Source organism: Octopus bimaculoides, chromosome 6, assembly GCF_046866305.1.
Source record: "Octopus bimaculoides isolate indiv1 chromosome 6, ASM4686630v1, whole genome shotgun sequence".
Taxonomy (NCBI): Eukaryota; Metazoa; Mollusca; class Cephalopoda; order Octopoda; family Octopodidae; genus Octopus; species Octopus bimaculoides.
In genome coordinates this window covers 19453047-19477557 of record NC_142933.1, presented here as the reverse complement: position 1 = coordinate 19477557, position 24511 = coordinate 19453047, and positions in this window count along the sequence as shown.

Here is a 24511-nt window from a genome sequence, read left to right as displayed (position 1 = left end):
TTTTTTATTATACCTAAGGCACCTACTATAATAGGAATTGTTTCTGTTTTTAGATTCCACATTCGAGTTACCTCTATTTCCAGGTCTTTGTATTTTGAAAGTTTTTCCATTTCTTTTCGAGAAACGTTGTCATCTGCTGGTATTGATACATCAATTAGAAAGCATTTTTTTTCTTCATGATCTTTGACAACTATATCTGGTCTATTTGCCTTAATTTCTCTATCTGTGTGTATTGGCATATCCCAGAGTATGGTTGCTTTCTCGTTTTCTGTGACCTTTTCTGGCGTGTGTTTATACCATCTTTTTTCTGTTGTTATTCCATAGTGTTGGCATAGCTTCCAGTGTATATAGGTCCCAGCTCTGTCGTGTCTGTGAATATATTCTTTCTTAGCCAGGACTGGGCAGCCAGAGATAATATGATTTATTGTTTCTTGTCGATCTCCACATATTCTACAGTTACTTGTTATATTTCTTTTCACTATGTGTTTTTGGTAATTTCTGGTGGGGAGGCTTTGGTCTTGTGTATTATCATTATTATTATTATTATTATTATTATCATTATTATTATTATTATTATTATTATTATTATTATTATTATTATTATTATTATTATTATTATTATTATTATCACTGATATTATTATTATTATTATTATCATTATTATTATCATTATAAATAATTCTCATAATAATAATAATAATAATAATTATCATTATTATAAAGGCGGTGAGCTGGTAGAGTCGTTAGCACGCCGGGCGAAGTGCTTAGCGGTATTTCGTCTGCCGCTACCGTCTGAGTTCGAATTTCACCGAGATTAATTTTGCTTTTCATCCTTTCGGGGTCGATTAAGTAAGTACCAGTTACGCACTGGAGTCGATGTAATCGACTTAGTCCCTTTGTCTGTCCTTGTTTGGCCCCTATATGTTTAGCCCCTTGTGGGCAATAAATAATAATTATTATTTTTATCATTATTATTGTTGTTGTTGTTGTTGTTGTTTTTGTCGTTGTTGTTGTTTAAGCCAGTGAGCTGGCAGAATGGTTAGCATACCGGGCGAAATGCTCAGTGATATTTCCTCTGTCGGTACGTTCTGAGTTACGTTCTTATGTAATCGATTCATCTGTTCTGATGACTCGCTACTTTCTGATGTAATCGACTTATCCTCTCCTGCAAAATTGCTGCCCTTGTCGAAAAATTTGAAACTATTATTATTATTATTTTTATTATTATTATTATTGAATCAGGTGCGGTGGCAGAATCGTTAGCACGTTCGGCCAAATGCTTGGCGGCATTTGGTCGGTCTTTACGTACAGTTGTCAAACTCCACCGAGGTTGACTTTGCCTTTCATCCTTTCTAATTTGAGAAGTACTAGTCATGCGCTGATGTCGATGAAATCGATCAGCCCCCTTCCTCCAAACTTCAGGTCATCTGCCTATGGCAGATATAATTATTATCGTTATTATTGTTGAGTGAGAGAACAGTGCATGCCATTAAAGTGACACTGGGGTAAAATATACGAAACCCAGAATACCCATCATAAGGGTAAACCAGGCACGTGTATCACAACCGTATGTGCGCGACATGGTAATCTCATATCCAGATAAACAGTACATGACTTTGCAGGTGGGGCCCAGTTAGACTGCAAGAAGTGCCTTAAACTACTCTGTGATCATTCCCAAACAAGAAATACGTCTTCAATGAATCGTAACCAGATTATTGGTTTATGATCATAAAGAGATTTGAATGTCTTTACTAAATGTGTCTCGAACTTCGTCATGAAGACATTAGGATCACAGGATAATTCAATGGACTTCTTGCATTTCTGTGACTGTTATGCTAGAAACTATGGCTTTACGTCCAACATAAAATTTTCGTCTAGTTTTTCAAAAACTAGTGTTGAATTTTTTGACACAAAAGTCAAGTTTTCTGGAGGCAGAATAGTGACAGAGTTATTTTGCCAGCCCACGTCATCCTTCATTTATCTCCACCACCGCGCTGATCACCCACATCATCTTATTCGGTCAAATTCGAATCCCAATTTTTAAGGATAAAACGGATTTGTATTTACATAGGGGATTACTGGAAACCTGCAAATGCTTTTGTATATCATTATGTCAAACGCGGTAACAGGGATTCACTATTAAAGGAAATAGCAAATGAAATACCTAAGATTAGCAAAGACAATCAAACCTTCACGCATAATTTTAGCAAACAATACAATAGATGACAGAATTTTTTTAGTGAATAGCAGGCACCGACATTTCGCTGGCATTTCAAAAGTGTTGCATGAAAGTTACCAGCATGTGGCGAAAAATAACCTCGTTTCAATCAGTTATTTCCTCAGCTGCCTATTGTAGACTTTAGACGGAATAAGAATATGAAAGAATTACTGACCTCTGTTTCTGACTCCAAGAAAACGAACATTGGAGTATCTGCATGCTGTACCTTCAAGAACAGCCGCAAGAGAGATAAGCCCTGTTCATTGTGCAACAACATGAGTAAAATGAATTTCATCAGGAATCATAACAGAAATGTTATGATTTATACAGAAGGTGGACGTTGTTTTCACAGCGATAATGCTCTTCTTAGTACATAAGTCGTTCCAGTTAGCACGATTTTTGCACCTCCTGTAGAGATGGTAAGCCTGGTATCATTTTCAAATAGATTTCAGTACCTTCTTTTATCATTCCTAGATATCCTACAATCACTGGTATGGTAGTCGCCTTGAGGTGCCACATTTTTTCAATTTCTATTAGCAAGTCTTTATATTTACTGATCTTGTCAAATTCTTTCGCCGCTATATTATGATCACAGGGAATACTCATGTCAATTAATAAACACGTCTTCTTTGTCTGATCTTTTATGATAATATCCGGTTTATTAGCTTTTATAGTCTTGTCGGTATGTACGGGGAAGTCCCAGAGAATCGATACATTTTCTCCCTCAGTCACAGCTTCAGGATGGTGTTTATACCATTTGTCAGCGCTTTTGATTTTATAATGCTGACGTATTGTCCAGTGTAAATACTGGCCAACTTTGTCATGTCTTGTTTTATATTCTACAGGTGCTAACACTCTACACCCTGAGATTAGGTGGTCTATAGTTTCAATCGCATCGTTACAAAATCGGCATTTTGGGTCAGCTCCATTTTTTATCACATTGGCTTGGTAGTTCCGGGTTAATAAGCTTTGGTCTTGAGTAGCCAATATGAAACCTTTACTCTCTGCTTTTAGCCCTGAACTTCGTAACCACTGATGCGTGCGTTTCTGGTCGACATCAGCTTGTTTGCTACGAGCCACACACTTGCCATGCAGAGGTTTCTGTTCCCATCTGCTAGCTAATTTTTCATGTGCTTTTGTCTTTGCAATTAATTTTATTTTCTTTGCAGCAGCAGTCGGCGCATTTCCTTCAACCTGATCAAGTTGGTGGGTTATTATTATTATTATTATTATTATTATTATTATTATTATTATTATTATTATTATTATTATTATTATTATTATTATCATCATCATCATTGAGCGAGTGAGGGAGCAGTGCATGTCATCAAATTGGCACCGGAGTAAAATATACGAAGCTCAGTATACCCATCATGACTACTCGTCTGATAAGGGTACATCAGGCACATGCATCGCAACCATCTGTGCGCGACGTGATCTCATATCAAGATAAACAGCGCATGACCTTGTAGGTAGAGCCCAGTTAGAATTTTCTTCAGGTCGAGTAGCCCATCCCGCCCAAATAGTCCTTGAATAAGGGCTATTTATGGATGTTGACCGAAACGACCATGCTTCGAGAGGTGAATTATTCAAATCCCATAAAATTCCTGCCTTATCGTGTCGATTTTCATATTCGTTTGGTGTCAGCGCAGGACATCCCGAGACGAGATGGTCTATTGTTTCGCCAAATGTGTCGCAGATTCTGCGTTTAGGGTCAGAAACGTTTTGAAGAACGTCAGACTGGTAGTTTTTTTTGTGAGCAAGCTTTGGTCTAGTGCTACCGATATGAAACCTTCTGTCTCTGCTTTCAGTCCTGAACTTCTCAACCACTGATGGGTTGTTGCTCGATCTACATCAGCATTTCGACTTCCAAGTATATACTGTCCCGGCAGACGCTTCTGGCTCCACCGCTCCTCAATTTTTTTCTGCCCGTCCTTTTTTGTAGTCTGCTTGTTTTGTGGCAGTGGTTCCAGGTTCTTCAACTATTTCCGGAGAAGTGCCAAGTTCCCTTGTGAATTTGCAAGCTTCCTTGGCAATAGAATGTGGCTTTTTGCGGCGTTTGTGTTTGCACACAAGTCGCAGCGTCCAATTCTCTGTACTGGATAAGTACCCGTTATAAGTACTCGCACTGAAACATCATCATCATCATCATTATTATTATTATTGTTCATTAGTTTTATTTTTATAACGTGCTTTCACTTCACTACCGAGCGCAGCTCTGTGCGCCTTGGGTTATTATTATTATTATTATTATTATTATTATTATTATTATTATTATTATTAATATTATTATTATTATCATTATTATTATTATTATTATTATTATTATTATTATTATTATTATTATTGTTCAGTAGTTTTATTTTTATAACGTGCTTTCACTTCACTACCGAGCGCAGCTCTGTGCGCCTTGGGTATGTGCTGTGGTTTGCTGTGGTGCTTTTATGTTTACTGTATTGAAAGTGTTTTGCGTAGAACGTGTGCAGTACCCAGTAGTGCAATTTTCTGTATGTTACATATATTTGTAAGTCCTGGTATTTTTGTTATGTATTTGTCTGAGTATTTTTTAATTATACCTAAGGCACCTACTATGATAGGAATTGTTTCTGTTTTTAGACTCCACATTCGAGTTATCTCTATTTCCAGGTCTTTGTATTTTGAAAGTTTTTCCATTTCTTTTCGAGAAACGTTGTCATCTGCTGGTATTGATACATCAATTAGAAAGCATTTTTTTCCTTCATGATCTTTGACAACTATATCTGGTCTATTTGCCTTAATTTCTCTATTATTATTATTATTATTATTATTATTATTATCATTAAAGCGGCGATCTCGTAGAATCTTTAGCACGGCGGACAAAGTGCTTAGCGGCATTCTGTCAGTCTTCACATTTTGAGTTTAAATTCCGCCTTGTTCGACTATGCATTTCATCCTTTCAGTGTCGGTAAATTGAGTAAAAGTTAAGAACTGGAGTCGATGTAATCAACTTACCCTGCGCCGAAATTTCTGGCTGTGTGCCAAACTTTCAGATCCTTATTATCATCATCATTATTTGTTAGTCAAGGACCAGAGATGAAAAAATCATATCTCATAGTATATTGCACTAAAAACGAACTCACAAGGAAAGAGAGTTATCCTCAGACAGGGATTTCGTTCAGATATTAGCAATAAATGCTTAAGGCACCCGAGGGCAGAGTTGTGGGGTTAAAGTAGATGATAAAGGAAACTGAGATATAGAAACATACAGTTTAGTCGATAATCAAACACATATGTTCTGTCTAATATGTTTCACTTCCAACGTTTAAAACTAGGGAATGTTATGTAAGACATTTTGGATTTACTGAGCAGCGAAGCAGAAATAAGTACCACATGATGTTTTGAAGACGTTTCAGCGACTAGTATCTACATGTGTTTGATAGCATAGACCGTCGATAAGTAAAGTGGTATGCCTGCTGATACCATCCCACATAATATTACTTTCGGGTTTTTACACAAAACTATTCGTTTTCATGAGTTCGTTGTTTAAATTCGACTCTACAACTGAACGTTATGTAAGACTCCTTCTGTTAAATTATGTCTGAATACCAGCTTAAAATACCAATAAATGAATAAAAATTACTACGAAATCGCGCCAGATTAGTCTTAAAATTAATTGAAATTATTAGCTTTGCACTTTGATAGAATTTTAATCACTACGAGTTAATTAAGCGAAGTTGTTCCACTAAGTTAATTTATCGAAGAGTATTACTAAAGAAACTCATAAAATAAATTAATATTCAATATAATGAATCTTTGCTTTTTGTTTCACGTATATAATATTGAGTGAGTTGATTGAAACAACATTCTGCTTAACCCATATCGCCCTTCATATTTCAAAAAAAAAAAAAAAAACAAGAACGAAAATATCGTTTACATAGATTAGGCGGCATTTCTGATTCGAAAACTTTGTCAAATATATTCACAAGAATAGAATAAATATCAGCCTTTAATTTTATACGATTACGTCCTGTCTTTAATGAATTATCGAATTTGCAAATTTTGAAAGACTGTATTTACAAAAAAAGTATTCCACATTTTGAAAATGAAAAAAATTGTTTACTTCATTTAAATTTTAGTTTATTGATATGATGAACAGCAAAATTAACATTCTTGCCTGATCTCACCAAAAGCCAAACCTAATTATTTTAAGTAGTATTTACTCCAAATTCAAAGATGTTGTGGTTGTGTCGTTGGTGTTGATTAGCCGCAAAGTAGGCAGATTAAAACTAGACCTTGGATGAATGTAACAGTATAGCTCTATCTCTCCAGTATTTTCTTCTGTTTCTGTAAACCCAGAACGGTATAAGCCATCATGGTGTGATTGAGCGAGACATAGCTGCTATTTTTTGTAGTTTGAACGACCATGGAGCATAACCTTTTGATTGTTTGCAGTAATTAATTCAACTTCAATTTGTTCAAAACTAATTGCGACGAGATTTGTCGTTTTATCCACAATACGAAAATATATTCATGCCATAAACACATATTATAGTTATAGAGCATAACAGGATTTACAGAATATATATATATATAATTTGCAATAATTGTTCAGTGGCCAATTCAAAACATATTCTTTAGAATACCTTAAAGGAGCGGCGTTTAATATTTGCCATTTCAAAATTCAGGAATGGGAAACCAAAAAACAAACTTACTATAATATATCCTATCAAAATACATGTATTCAAGTCTTTCATTGTATGGTAGGAAATTTCATACGGCAGCAGGTTTAAATGCTGGATTAGGTAGCGCATTGTGTCCTTGAGGAAGGAATTTCATTTCACGATCCTCTCGTCAGCACACTTGAATATGAATGTCCTGCCGAGACAAAATTTCGTGTTCAGTAGGTTATATCTGACAGCTTTTATCAACATTGGCACCTATAACTATTACTAAAAGTAGGAAACATATTACGGAGCCATACCTGAGATTGAGTGACGACTGACTGTAGTGTACATTACTCCACCATCTTTACATTCAGTCCCTTCTAAGATTTATGTTTATGAATGGTTATCGAGACAGAAACAGGCTGGAAGCACATCAAATAGATATTTTACGGTAAAATTTATTCTTTCCTCACCTGAACACCGAAATCAGTCCATTAGGTACATTAGCTTTGTTAAAACAATCCTCATTGGGGAACACGGATAAACAGTAACTGAGACTTTGTTACGTCCGTTAAACTAAGTGTCATTAAACATAAATGTGATTAAGGCCTTCAGCTTGCCGAATCGTTAAGACATCGGACAAAATGCTTAGTTGCTTTTCCTTCGTAATACGATCTGAGTTCAATTTCCGCCGCGGTCGATTTTGCCTATCATCCTTTCGCCGTTGGCAAAATAAGTACCAGTCAAGCACTGGAGTTAATCTAATGTCTACTGCCCTGAAATAGAAATGTGCCTTTTATGTGAATCTAATGGTTGTTTTTTGCACGTCGAGTATTCACACTTAAGCTCGCTCGCTGCTTTGCTAGAAAATTACTAGGTTTGATCTAAGGGACTATCGTCACTTCCTGCATAACAATCACAAAGCAAAGTAATATCGATGAACAGAACATACCCAGCGACAAACAGATGCCTACTAGTATTTACTCGCATTCTTTTACGTTGTTGTTCCAAATCTCCAGTCAACTGACATAGTCGTTAGAACACCAAGACAAATGGCATTATTATATTTGTTGCGCTTCTCTGCAACGTCCGTTCAAAACTCCACCACCCATCGAATCTAAATGTACCTTATCTACCGAAACTTAATGTACCTCCATACATATTGAGGAACACAGTACCAACCCAGTGATGGAACAGTCCTGTCTCTGCATCTCCGACGTCCTGAATATTTTAGTGAATCAAGTATGAGAGGGCGAAGTCTGCGAATAACTACACAGACACGTCTGAAGTAATTTTCGAAAAACATGGTATATACTATTCAGTCATTCTTCATTCCATTTGTATATCAGAATTTTGCGATTTCCTTTCAAAGGACAAGTATTTGCGGGTTGCTATCCGTTCGGTTGCGGAATGTGCAAAGATTTATGACTATAGCCTATATCAAAACTAACGCATTTATTTGCGATCCGTTACATTCTATTTTCAATTCCCAGAGAGGTCGGCCTTGCTTTTGAAGTCTCGAGTCACAACATCAATAACGATCTTGTAATTTTTTCCGAAACATTCTTGATTTCCAAACATTCAGAATGAAGATTTCGAAGAATTTTAAAAAGCGAAATTTACAAAGCTATGTCGGCTGCGAAAGACAAAAATGCTGTGCTTCTGTTACAAATATTTACTACTTACGTCATATTTCAGACCCTTCAAGTTAAATACTAAGGACCATATATAGCTTATACTGCATTCTGTAATATATTGTTTGCTGTATGTAAGGCGATGCGTTAGCAGAATGATTACCACAATGGACATGTTCAGTGGCATTTCGTCCGTCTTTCGTTCTGACTTCAAATGCTGTCGAAACTGACTTTGCCTTTCGCCTTTTCGTTGTAGATTAAATAAGTACCAGACGAGGACTGGTGTCGATGAAATCGACTTACACTACACCCCACCCCCAAAATATCAGGTGCTTGTGGTAGACAAAATATTATTGGTTTTATACAAATATAAATATCAGTATATCATCTCTTACCGCTTAATGAATGAAACGATAACTAATAATTGAGGGAAATAAATCTGATACATCACAGACTGTTATGACAATTAGATTGGATGATATCCAAAGCAATCATTTTCTCCCAGAACTTTACATTTAGAATACATAAGAGAACGATATCATTTTACTTGATTATCACTTGAGAAGAACATTGGTTGAAACTAAGATGGAAATGAAAATTCTGTATTAAAAATAAAATAAAATACACAACTATTCTGGAGAATAATAAATCAATTGGTAGCATTGATAATAAAATATAATTTATGCATAAATGTAATAATTAGAAAAAAGCAATGACTGTGTTCATCTGAAGACAATACTATTAGTAATGTCATGCATGCTATAGTCTCCAAGGAAATTACTGTAGCAGAGATCGAAAGATTGAGTTTGAGAGAGAAAGAAACTAAAAAGAATATTTTATTTGAAAAACTTAGATCTACCTTGATTATGGTAGATATCACCGCAAAGCGTTCACTCTATGCTTATAATGATTTTGTACTTATATAGGGCGACATGTTCCATTTTACACGGTACGTTGTGATTTAAGGGAGATTCGGTGCCCATTTCTAATATAGTGACCTATCATGTAAGTTGTTACTTTTCTTTATATATTATGTAAACAGAAATAGATTATTCAAAAAACCTTGGTATTTTGAGGAAGATATAGTTACTATTTCATACAGATCAATTTAGTGTACAAACTCATAAACACTCCCTCCATGTTTCATATAGAATAAATCAAGTGAAATCATACATACACACGCACACACATTCATATATATATATATATATATATATATATATATATACATATGTACACACACACACACACACACACACACACACACATATATATATATATATATATATATATATATATATATATATATATATATATATATATATATATCCAAAGTTTCAAATTTATACATTTAAAAAAGAGAGATTCAACACCGGAGTTTTATATCCAATCCTTCATTCAATGTAAACATTTCTGTGTTTAACTATATTTAACCATTAATAGGTTAAATATATTAGTCGTCTTACACGTCATCGGGAATGATTTTCATTAGAACAAAAAAACAAAAGAAAACACAATGAATCGATCAAACAAATCAATTTTTAAAAACTATACCATTTTCCGTTAAATACGAGGCCTTGCATATAAACAATGAGAACGATCCTTAAGGAATCTAATTAATGATTCTTTGAGGTGAAATCTTATGCTATATTGGTAACGATTACAGAGTTTACTTTGAAATATATATATATATATATATATATATATATATATATATATATATATATATATATATATATATATATATATATATATATATATATATATACATGTGTGTGTATGTATGTATGTATATATCATCAAAAATGCACTTCATCTAGTGAAAGATGAATATGCAGAGAATTTTAAAAAGAGTAACTAATAGTTTCGTGCAGTGGAGATAAAACAATTAGGCAGATTCATATAACATGCCATATCCCTCTCAGCAGTCTTTCAGGTTCAGTTCACAGTTAGAACTATTTGAAAACCAGGACGCTGGTCTATGAGAAAACGTGGGGGGAAACCCGAGAAGAAAAATACGAAGTTTTATGTAAAAAGTGGAAGTAAGCAAACCGAGATCTGCATCTCACAGACGTTTGCGTTAACTTCGTTATATTATTCTACAACAGCTCGATTAATTATGACTAGCGAGACCCGTGAATATTTTATGGAATTAATGATAAACTGATTGGGTTATTTCTGAAAACTTTATCCAAAAACTGAAAGCGTAGACTGTGTTGTGTCTGGGTCAAGAGATAGCCCTCATCTGCTAATCATTGAAAACTGAAGGAAATCGGAAAACGATGATTATTCAATGCAATTGATATATACAATTCATATACTTTACGCACAATTTTATAGAGTTAATACCCAGAACTTTTCCTCTTTGCCTCTCACTCTTCGCTTTGTCATCTTTTTCTCTCTCCTTCTTCTTTCGCTCCGCGCATTTCCCTACAAGTAATCACGTGAAAGCGTTACCGACAGGCTGAGTAACAGAGAAAAAAATCTTAGTTAAAAATATTGCACGCTTCATTCACCACAACCCCCCTCTCCTTTCCCTCCGTTCCCTCTTCCCATCTCTATCCTGCCTCCCCTCCCTCTCCCATATATATATTTGTATATATATATATATATATATATATATATATATATGAACTCACACTGTATATACATATATATATATGTGCATGTGTTTGTATGTATGTTTGTGTGTGAATATGTCTCTCTCTCTCCCTCTCTCTCTCCCTCTATATGTCCCTCCCTCTCTCTCTCCCACTCTCTCCTTCTCTCTCTCTCTTCCTCTCCCTCCCCCTCTCTCTCTATCCCCCCCGCTCTCTCTCTCTCTCTCTCTCTCTCTCTCTCTCTCTCTCTATATATATATATATATATATATATATATATATATATATATATATATATTTGAAGGGATATGTACAGAAAAAAAATTTAACATTACGATCAGATTGAAGTTTGTTTTATAAACAATGTTTATCATATCATCGAAGAAATAAATCAACTCCACAAGTCAAAATTTAAGACCTTATGTAATCGGTTATAACTTAACGCTAAATTTCATTCAAAACACTGAAATCAACTTCTCGTGCTGGAAAGAACAACTAAATCTCTGTCTCACCGTGTTCGGGGACATTAGAACATTAGTTAGTGTTTTCCTAGACACTCTAGACACTCTAACATTAGCTGAAAGATAACGGATGAATTGTTTTCCATAATACATCTGATCGATTTGATTGGACCTAGAGCTACATAAAAATAATTTTATTAACGTCTGAGTGGTGTACGGAGTACTATAGTTGTAGTTAAACTTGGATACTGCCTTATATCCGCACATAAATTCTTTTTAACGACTATTCTGTGCACAAGGATTCCTCTTCTTAGTTGTTAAAGCTTAGAGAAACAATGTTATCATACTTCGAAAAGAAAGCATTAACGATTCGAAATGTTATGGGGTTAAACAGACCTATAGATAGATGGATGGATAGAAATATCAGAAAGGCATATAGATATATCGGTAGGCTAGAGTTAAATTATTTTATATAGGGGTTAGCACAAGAATGAAGTTAGTTTTGTTATGAGGCATAATAAACATTTTCTTTTTATATTTATAGCAGAAGGCATTGACCATGGCCACTGAGACTAGTAGGCAAAGAAAAGATGGTATCCACAAACTGAAGACCTGGCTTGCATGCTAGCAATAGTGTGGAAACCGCTCTAAGACACCTAATGTGCCAAGTGATAGTGTTATATAGGTTGGCAGAGTAAATCTACCATCCAAGTTGGCCACAACAGGATTTGAACGGATAACGCCAAGAACCGGAACAAATACCGTAAATCATCAGGTCTGAAATTCTTACTACGCTTCTCTCACCCGCCTTCGATTAATTCTTTTTAATGTACGCTTTTAAATAACTGATGTCCATCTCATCAATGTATTTAACTTCGGTTTGATCTTTATGAATGAAATTACGTCTGAACAACTAAGATTTATAATACAAAATGTTATATTAACTTCATAAGAACTTATTACAGACAAAGAAACATATACTGCACCAACGAGGCGAAATCGAGTATTTGTAACTGTCAAATAACAGAATGCTTTCCAATCCTACATATATTATTCACTTGAAACCCGTTTCTCTCTTGGTATTTTAATTTAATTTTCCTTTTTTAAAATGTTAAATGTCTTGTGGGTTAGCATAACCGGGTGGTTTAAACTAATACATGAATATGTTATAACATATACTAATATCCAGCATAGCAATACGCCTCACCTAGATTTCATATTTGCATTATTAAATGTATATATTGAGTGCAACCCCGTTAGCTTTAATTACTAAGTGGATATATAAACGCAATAAACTTTAAAAGCAAATGACATTTTACATATAATACTGCAAAGTAAAACACAGATTTTTCTACTAAACTTTGATATCGTGCGATCGACTGCACAGTAGATTCATGGTTCTAATCTAGACAGCGGATATATTTTCTGCTTCTGTCTGAGATTGGGGATTATAATTCATATCATTTTACTTGACAAATCAGTGACTTCTTTCATTATTAATTAATGTCATTTTGTGTTTTAATTCCTAAATATTTTCTATCAGATTGTTTCATTGTGTGAGACTTCAATGACAATGGTTAGCTTTTTCTTCTCTATTTATCTTAATGTTATTTTTTATAATATCCTGTTTATATTTCCGTTTCATTGTTTCTAAATTTCTTCGGATATTTCGATCGTTATAAACTGTCAGTTTTATTGTTTTAGTTTATTGATTGCTTGTCTAAGTGTTTACAACTTTGTTTATGACTTTATTGCTTGATTGACTTGGTGTGCATGAATTTATTAATAAAGGGTAAATGTCACTCATTGATGTTAAGGAAATTACTTTAACAAGCAATATGAAAGATATCCAATTCACAAAATAATTTATTGGTGTCTTTAAAACATTTTTTCAACATCATAAATTTGAGACAGATTTCTTTTTGCTGAAATATTAAGCTGTCTACAGGATGCACATAAACAATGTTTTATACTCATAGAAACTATGGCTTATGAATTGATTCACAAGAAAGTAGTGCATCAAGATATCGCGTTACCTTCAAATTATATTTATAGTCTGAGGACTTGCAATGGATTGGATTCTTCTAAAGACATCTCAGAGTCAGATGAAAAGCCTAAACAAACTGACGAAGTTGCATACCTTTATCCTTATTTATTGCGACAGTACTTTTCAAGTAAAAGTGAGATGTTGAGCAAACTAGATGAAATGAAATTCTATACCAGATGAACCGTAAAGATCATATCCGCAATTTGTTTTCTTCTAAACAAAACCTAAAACCATTTAATTCGACATTAGTTAAAGTAAAATCCAATTTTCTGTAGCCCAATTTTACCATAATATTTTGGTTCCATTAAACTATCTTTTACAACGTTCATATTGAGAGTATTATTTTATGAAACTTTTATTCGGACATGTTACAGACTGTATGGTTTCTTTGTAGAGTGCATACTTCGTCATATATGCATATTTCGAAAAAAGTTTTAGGTTGTCATCAACATATTTAATAAAAAGAGAATTGAATTCTCAAGGAATAATTATGCGTTGAAAAGAAACTAGCCCATGTTTTAAAAGTACGTACAGCAAACAGAATTGTTTCCGTCTTATAATAAACTTATCTATGAAACATACACTACCCTGAAAAGTTTCCGAAGGAGTGAAGGGTGAACCATCGAATAAATGTACAGGAAGAAGAAAATTGTTATTGTTCTGGGAATATATAAGGCACAGAAAGCCATACACACAAAAATAGATAGATAAGTTAGTGTAAAACCATTTCATGTAGAGAGTATAAGAAAACAACAAACAAGAAAATAAATACTTATTTTCTTAAGTAAATTGATAGAGAGATCGAAACACCGATATATATGGCTAAATTTTTCTAAACATATTTAATATAGTGAGTATAAAAAATAAACTAGAAATTATTACGGCATTAAAAAAAAAAATTATTGTATGTATGTGTGTGTGCGTGTATGTGTGTGTATGTGTGGTGTTTGTTATTTTAATTGTTCTGGTTAGTACTAGAGATAACTAAGGACATGGTTTAGTCCAGTTATATCATCAACGAAAAAATCTGCACAGTATTAAATCAAGGTGTGTTAATGGAATCATTCAGTGTATTTACAAGAATAGATATTGATTGTTGTAAAAGAATACATTTAAATAGGAAAAGAGGACGGAGAAGTTGAATTGAGGAAGACTGATGAAAAAATAATGCAGATAGGAACCAGGAAAATGAAAGAGAAAAACCTGAAAAAATACAATTGATACAGGGTAAGCAAGCAAGAAGCAATTGAAAGAAGCAAAGTGGAAAAGATTGGGAAAATGTGAACTAGCGACATATAAAAATTAGATTTACATTTATTTTAAATAAAAGTTGCCATTTTAATTCAATTTATCATTTCGTTTCCCCAACATGCTTACATTTTTACTTTCAGAATAAATTTAAGCTGTCACATTTTCAGAGATATGATACAAACTAATAACGGTGTATTCAAATAGTGTTTACTCCTGTATGCTTCCATGTATAAATATAAGTGTGCTGGCATCACCATGTGGTTATGAATCACAGATTGTAATCATAAGATTCTAGTTCAATGTTACGTACCTCAATGTGTTAGGGTATTCAGCAATATTCTTGAATCGAGCTAAGTCTTGCGATTGAAATTCATCTACCAGGTAATCTACTACGTAACAACAACAACAACAACGTATATTGCATGTTTGAAATGTATAAAATTGAGTGAACCATCATGATCATAAAAAAACGAATGATGGCATTCTATAAAGAAACATTGCAATGCAAATGCTCTTTTTACTAAATACACGAATTAATTAGTAAAATCCTATCATGTCACTAGACAAAGGATTAAAAATGAAAATGGATATTATTTATCGTCTTAGATGTATCTTGTCTGGAGTAAATACCGCATCATCATTGCTGATATACTTTGGATGTTGATATACTCAATCAATCGAGTTTGGAGACGTGAGATCTTAATCAAATATATATTGATTTCAAGTTCTGGCACAAGGCCAGCAATTTTAGGAGGGGTGCAAGTCGATTACAACGAGCCCAGTGCTCAACTGATACTAACTTTATTGATCTTGAGAGGATGAACGGCAAAGTCGACCTAGGTGGAATTTGAACCCAGGACGCAAAACCGCTGAGCATTTTACTGGTGTCGTAACGATTCTGCCAGCTTGCAGTTTGCTTGTAGTGCTACCACTAAAGGGGAGATAACCTCTTATAATCAAATAGACATTAGCTTGCTAATCAAATATAGATTAATACAAAAATTCTAGCAACAGAGACAATAAAATAAGCCATCCTAGAGCCAAGGAACTTTTTGTCTTCTCTCTCAAAAATTGATATTTATAACTTCTGATATTGTTTCCATTAAATTCATCACATTTAATTCATTCATAATTTCTTTCTTGAGTTATTTTAGGTCGTAAATATCAATCAATAGTGAAGCAACTCACTATGTTGTGTATTGGTGTATTTAATACAATATATATATATATATATATATATATATATATATATATATATATATATATACGAAGTTAAACTTGTGCTGCTATTTTAAGTAAATGGTCAGTTATTGTGTAATGATAAATGTAAAACAATTAAAACAGCAGACGACAATACATTTTAGTGACCAATTTATCACACAAATAAATTAATAGTTACTGTGTTGTGTAATACGAAAATCCCTTGCTTAATAAACAAAACATACGTGATTTGTCCCGTTAATAGGCCTGATTCTTTTCCTCTATCTCAAATGATACTTACATCTTATATAAATATCATTCATTAGTGTTTATAAATAATATCATTTTATCATAAATATCGTTCGTTCTGGAATCTAATATCATTTTGCGTCTAATATCTGAGCCTGTGATTTGCAATATAAGAACATGGTTCAAATAATTCTTGTCTTTTATCAAATATCAACTTTCAATTATATACTTTAGTTAAATGTTATTCAGAAGTGTCGGATTAGCAGAATCCTTAGCAAAGTCATAATGACAATAAATTATTAAGCATTTGTAAAACTGGCGGTACACCAACATGGTCACAGCCTCATAGCTGAAACATATAAAAGAATAAAGGAATATTATGTCTTAATATACAATGCTACAGAAATCTTTTTTGTCTTTTGTTTCTGTATTCACTAAAGGCAGCTAAGATGATATAAACGAGAGCTATTTCTCCACAATATCGTGGCGGCTTTGTGAAGAAGTTATGTATCTAGCTTTAAACATTCAAAAAGCAATCTCGAGCATCCTGTAGGTGGCAGTGTCACGGGTGATTTGCAATAATGAGGACTTTTGGGACACGGGCTGTGGCTTGGCAGTATCTCAATATGTTTACCTCCGTAAAGTCTGATAATTCACAGTCAAAAGAATCAATTAGTTTTATATCTACTTATATAGAGATACTATAGGACCAGATTAACAAGTTTAATATATACTGTACAGGGTGCCTGTCCGTGGCAAGATCACCTCTTTTTTGCGAATAGATGTGTTTTGCTCAAGAATACTATGCATCGTCCGGTCCAGGAATCGAAACCACAATCATGAACGCAACTCCCTAAACACAAGTTCAAGTGCCTAACATACACCTACACACACACCATTTTCCCACATTATTCATGCGACCATTAGCTTTGGGAAGTACGTAGAAAGAACCTAAATAGCTAGTACCAGCAAAATCTGTAACGTTCTGATAATGAAATTTGACCATGAAATCTGTTGTGGTCATATATTGAGTATGAGTGGATTATAAACGATCTGGAGATCGATAATGACGAAGGTGAGGCGATGAGTTTAGGACTGGTCAAGGTTGACCACGTGGAATTTGCGACGGCAGCACGAGACTTCAGTGCGTGTGTGTGTGTGCGTCTGTACTTGTGTGCGTCTGTATATGTGTGTGTATCTATGTGTGTGTGTGTGTCTGTGTGTGTGTACATACGTACACTCCTAACAATATATTTTTATAATGCATATTTGATAAGTATATCGTTTCTAATTCTTCATATATTTCCACACATCTTCGAGCTATCACTGTAGTTGATGAAGCTTGTAGTTCTCGGTACTTCTGCACAATATATTCCCTTCTATAAGATTTCTTTAACATTTTTCCTGTGTGGTTACATTAAGTTTGTTACTATTATATTATTTAAGCATTTTGTTCATATGAATTCGTTATTTATAATCCTACGTTATAATCCTACCTCTAAATATTTACACAATTATAATGTTATATGATTTCTTTTTGTGTATATCCTCATTTACTTTTGCCAAAGATAAATGCTACCAGCTTACATTATACTTCATCAAAGTATTGTACAACAGGTACTTACAAAATATATTATGTAATAATTTTTTTTATCCATGGTTATGTGGTTAAGACGCTTGCTTACAAACCACGTGGTTTCAGGTCTACTCTCATGGCGATGCATCCTTGGCAAGTGTCGCGTTATATAACGGTGGACCAACGAAGGTTTCATGTGTACATTTAGCTGTAAAAAGTTGGAAGCTGAACCCAAAGGTTCAATTTACAACCGATATGTTGGTGTAGTCGTCACTTAGGTGACGGAGAGTGGACCGGCATTGCTAGAAATGAGAGTCAAAACAACTCGTAGCTACGTGAGAGCACTTTTCTAACTACTAACAAGGGAGACAAGCAAGATGGATTCATATTGCTGATTTCAGATTTGATTATTCTTCATCAGCGACCCATTACTCCGTCGCCGAGGGTGAGAACCTCACTCACCCTGTCAGCCTTATAGACAACACCATAAGATCTTGTCTTTTTTGTCAGTCATTAGAAAAGTTCTCTCCCGTGGCTAAGAGTTGTTTTTTACTCTTATTTCTAGCAATGCCGGACCTCACTAGCAAACTCCATCAACTTAGTATTGCTTTTCAGTTGTAAATTGTGAACAGCCACCTTAATAATTTATAATTCTCACTTCATCATTTTGGAAACCAGTCAATGTTTCTTTTGGTGTTTTCTATAAGGTTGTGAGCGCAGCTGATGATCCTAAGTCATTGGCACTAAAGGTGAAATCAATTGATGTTGATAAGACTGTACTTTTCTTGGTGTTTTTGCAAAGGTAAGGACTTTTTCCTTATATTCGCCATGTTAATCATGCGTGTTTTGTTTATAGTGAGAAATATGTGGCTTTGGCGAGTTGACTCTTCTTTCTAGTATAGCTAGTACACATTTTTATGCCCTAAATGTTTCTGTATATTTCCCTATATTGGTTAAGCTTGCTGGCCACGTAATTATTATTATTATTGAGTGAGAGAGCAGTGCATGCTATCAAAGTGACATTATACTCATCATGGCTACCCGTCTAAGGGTAAACCAGGCACATGCATCACAGCCATATGTGCACGACATGGTGTTCTCATATCAAAATAAACAGCGCATGACCTCGCAGGTGGCGCCCAGTTAGAATTTTCTTCAAGTCGAGTAGCCTATCCCACTCAAAAGATCGCTGAATAAGGTTTGTTTAAGGACGTTGAGGAAAACACCCAGATTCCCAAAGGTTAATTATTCAAACCCTAAAGAATTCCTCTCCACACATGGCTATGATGCTCCCCCACTACTACTGCTCATGATCTGAGATGCACATATCGTCAGCCACCAAGGGACATGCTCAACTGGTTAAGGTCAAACAACTGACAAGCAAATCTGTGGTAGTGTGCAGAATATTTGCCGTAGCCCATCTTTTATACCAAGACAAAACAATGTACTATTATTATTGTTATTATTATTATTATTATTATTATTATTATTATTAATAATAATAATAATAATAATAATAATAATGATATTTTATGTATATATGTACGCACATAGTAAATATGTGTGCGTGCGCGTGCGTAGACGTGTGCAAGTGTGTGTGTGTGTTTTCGTGTGTGTGTGCCTCTCTGTGTGTGTGTGTGTGTGTGTGTGTGTGTGTGTGTGATTTTCTCAACACTACGTGTTGCTTGTAAATGAGAGCCATAATCGTACAAGTGATGTTCTTTACCAATCTTTCATACCTGACCATTTTTAAATATTACGTTGCTTGGGAATAAATGCATGTTGGTGACACGAATGTTACCAGTCCTTAGAAAATCTGCTCCATTGAATTACCTCTCAGCCATTCAAGCTTACAAAAGTGGATGTTAAAACGTTTTATGTTGATGAGCAGGATGAAAATGAGAATAAGTATGATGTCTGTGGTGCACCATATTTCACTCATAACCACTATTTAGTTTCAACCGTCTTTGATATTGTTTTTGTCTTTTTTTATCTTCGCTTTGGACATTTGAAACAAGAAGAGTTTTATTAATAGTATCGTGTTAATTAATCTTATCAATTATATTAATATTTTCTTTGTTTTTTTTTTCCTTTCTGAAGATCTGAATTTCTCTGATAAATTATCGTACTTACAATTTCTTTTAAAAATTATGTTGTTACAAGTTATAGTAGACTTAATATTGTTTTCTATTTTAGACTTCCTATGGCGTCATTTTAATGAATGTTCTAATTCATACAGAGTACTCGCTTAACGTTTTGCCTATAAATCTTACATAATTTTGTGAATGCGCATAGCTTAGTGCTTAGAGCATTCGGCTTACGATCGCAAGATCGTGAGTTCAATTCTCGATGACGGTTGTGTCCTTGAGCAAGACTCTTTATCTCTCGTTGCTCCAGTCCACTCAACTGACAAAAATTGCGTGGTACTGGTGTTTCAAAAGCCAGCATTGTCACTCTCTATGTCTCGCTGAATCTCCCTGAGAATTACGTTAAGTGTACACGTGTCTGCGGAATGCTCAGCCACATGCACGTTAATTTTATGAGCAGGCTCTTCCCTTGATCGGATCAACTGGATCCCTCGTCAACGTAACCGACGGAGTGCCAGCTGAAATTACATAATTTATAAAAAGAGAGAGTCTTTGAATTTTTGAACTAGAAAAACTCTGCTTCTATAATCGACTTGACTGAAAAATTTGGAAGCCGTTTCTTTTTACAATATTGTTTGAATTAAAACTATTTGTTGTATATTGTTTTGAGTTATTGTTTTCTTTTTGTTATAAATAGTGTTGTTATTAATGGTGTATTTATACACTAATCATCTTTCGAAAAGTCATCAGATTTACGAAATGGTAGAATTTTTTTTCAAAATAAAAGGCAATAGTTGATCAACATATATCAAAGAGGCCTATGATATAAAAAACATTCCATCCATGGTCAGTGTGTCTTTTATTTAATAACAATCTGTGTAATATACCATTCTATTTTTTAAATGGCTGATGTGATATCGATGCTGATATATACATATTTAGAAGGTTTCACCACCTATATATTCCCGCTTAGCTAGTAATTTTCTTAAGTAGAATGTATATTTAAACAAAAGATAACGCTGAAATCCAATTTACAATTGCATTTACAATCCTATTAATTTTTTCTGCAAATTATAAAAAGGCTTAAATATTCATATTTACTTTAAATATTAATCTCCTTTTCTTTATCCCCGCATATTAATTAGAAAAGGATAAGCCGATATAATTAAAAGATATATGAGGTTCCTTTTTTTTATATACTGCATTTTTTTCTTTACTTGAATTAAAGAGTATGTGATTAGCATAAAGGAGGTTTAAATATTTACCTGCTCTATAAAATAATTTTCTCACACACACTTCAATTAAATATAAGAGGATATCATTAAAAATATAGATTGGTTGTATGAATAAACATTTCAAAATTTATATTGTATAGTTTGTTTATGTTTTATATTTATTTTATTTTCTATTCTTACTTATCAACGGTTGCGTCATTCATTTTCAAAGAATCCACCAATCATTGGTTTTCACAGCATTTAAGATGTCAATAACCTCAAATGTGCGTAAATGCAACTAAAGTGGATCGAATGCATTTCAAATTATTCTTGTTGAAAATCACCGGTTTTATAGATGCGTAGGTGGAGGCGCAATGGCCCAGTGGTTAGGGCAGCGGATTCGCGGGCGTTGTGAGTGTTTATTGAGCGAAAACACCTAAAGCTCCACGAGGCTTCGACAGGGGATGGTGGCGAACCCTGCTGTACTCTTTCACCACAACTTTCTCTCACTCTTACTTCCTGTTTCTGTTGTGCTTGTAATTCAAAGGGTCAGCCTTGTCACACTGTGTCACGCTGAATATCCCTGAGAACTACGTTAAGGGTACACGTGTCTATGGAATGCTCAGCCACTTGCACGTTAATTTCACGAGCAGGCTGTTTCGTTGATCGGATCAACTAGAACCCTCGACGTCGTAAGCGACGGAGTGCCAACAACATATAGATGTGTAGATATTGGCGTAAGATATACATACATGGCTGTTTCATTCATATTTGGTTTCGAAGAAATGCCATCACAATGTATGTTATACCGCTTCCTTTTTAGTGTAGTCAACCTTTCAATCTCCACTTCACAACGTAATATTGGTGCTGCCGATAGGATTTGGAGAATTGGTAGTACCTGATCTTAATTTTAGTAACATCAGCTTAAAATATCTTTCAACAACTTCTAGGAGAATAAAACTACAGAACTCTGAAAATAGTAAACAAATACCACATCTCTTCATAACTAAAGCCTTATATGAACATGTTAAGAGTCCCTGTGATGTAGCCAAGCGTGATGGAGGAGAGGAACTTTACAGATATAAGAGATTACGACATCCTGGATAATATCAAAGAAGTGGTTGTTGCTGAAATGCAAGCTCTCTGACACTAAGACACATTATGAAAGTTCAACAGAATGCATACACCTTTGATTCTTTTGGGAATTTAATTAGTTGCAGAGAAAATGGCTATTAACTCCTGCACATTGCTGTTACTAGTTTTTATTGGCCACATTCAGCAGTTTAGAATGATACAGATTTTACTTTCCCTCCTACTAATATTAATATTAATCATATGCTAAAAAATTGTCAGTGTCACATGTTGACAAAAATTGTAGTTTTGTGGCTATACCGATAATATGAGAAAGTGTACCTCTTTTATGACAATATGCTTTATGTATAAGAAGAAACAGTTTCAGTCAGTTTGTCCTTATTCTGAGGAGAAATGTGAGAAAGTTGAGAAAGTTGACTGTGATACAGGTGTTGACCAAGTGTCGATCAACGTCTTTGTAACTGGGACAGAGCAGCCAACGAACTGGCTTTCGTTAAAGCAATGGACAATTGGAAGGAGAACTCGACAGCGATTTCATTCTTATCACAAAGAACATGTGGCCTACCATTGAATCCCAGTTTCTGATGATACCCAGGAAATAACAAGAGGGAAGATGTCCCTCGGGTTATTGCTTTGGATATGCCTGTTATGCTCTATAAAAACAACGTTCTATTTTAATGTACGTTGGAAAATACATTAGATGTTACCGGTATGATGATTTATCAGAAAAACTCTTGCATTAACCGTTGATGACTTGCAGTAATAAATAAAAACAAGTTTACCTGGTATGGATATTATTTTTGGAAATGACAGTCTCTTATGAATTTATTCTTGCATATTCTGGAAAAAGTTACTGGATTTGCAGCCCTGTGAAGAAAGCCCTCGACGTTTTCAGGAAAGAAGGTGCATACATCCTTTGAAACATTAAAGGAATAATAGCCTGAAATATATTTACGTATAGATATCTAATAAAACAAAAGAGGTCATAGTCACAATAGATGCTAGCCAACATTCAATATCAGGGTACTGGCTTAGAATGATCTTTCATATTTGTTATGATGTGTATCTGAAGGGGAATGTAACTATTCTCATATTGTAAGATTGTCTTTGTCGATAGACTGCATATTTTATTAAAACAAGAATGTTCCTTGAGAACTGACAACTGCAATAGGGAAATGCATAACATAACATGCAAATTCAAATAGCTGCTTTTGGGAACAAGATTTTATACATGTAAGCTTGTTGATGTTCTTTCATGAATTAATGTTAATGAGCCAGTAAAGTCAGAAAAAAAAATGGAATAGATATATCCCTTATTTATTACGTGGAAACAGATGTATTGAACATTAAACAGTTACAGATTGAAACAAAGAATGTTGCAGTTTTGTGTAGGATTGTTGATTGAATCAAAACGAATAGAAGGAATAATCTCCCAATGATTGTTTATCTCATTACTTTGAAACAACGCAAAAAAAACATTAACTGCTGAATGGGAATATTGTTGTCTCTGCGCTATTATGGCTTATTTCCATAGAAAAGCAATTTGATGACGTTCATTGTAAGGCTACATGACAGCTTGGTTATTCTAATTATGTCAAAAATTATATTTGAAATGGTCCTAAATGTTTATCTTGATATGAGATCACCATGTTTATCTTGATATGAGATCACCATGTCGCGCACATATGGTTGTGATGCATGTGCCTGGTGTACCCTTATCAGACGGGTAGTCATGATGGGCATAATGGGCTTCGTATATTTTACACCAGTGTCACTTTGATGTCATGCACTGCTCTCTCACTCAATAATGATAATAATAATAATAATAATAATAATAATAATAATAATAATAATAATAATAATAATAATTATAATAATAATAATAATAATAATAATAATAATAATAATAATAATAATAATAATAATAAAGTTCTGATATAGAGCCAGGCAGTGACTTTCATGGCTTCTGATCTTAGATGATTGGAAGTGTTATCATGCACATGTCTTGTCTTGGTATAAAAGATTTACACATTGCCTAAAGTATTCCTAGAAATACAATGGAAGAACAGAAAAGAGTATATTTCTTTCTTAATTGCCCACAAGCGGCTAAACATAGAGGGGACAATCAAGGACAGACAGAGGGATTAATTCGATTACAACGACCCCAGTGCCTAACTGGTATTTATTTAATCGACCCCGAAAGGATGAAAGGCAAAGTCGACCTCGGCAGAATTTGAAC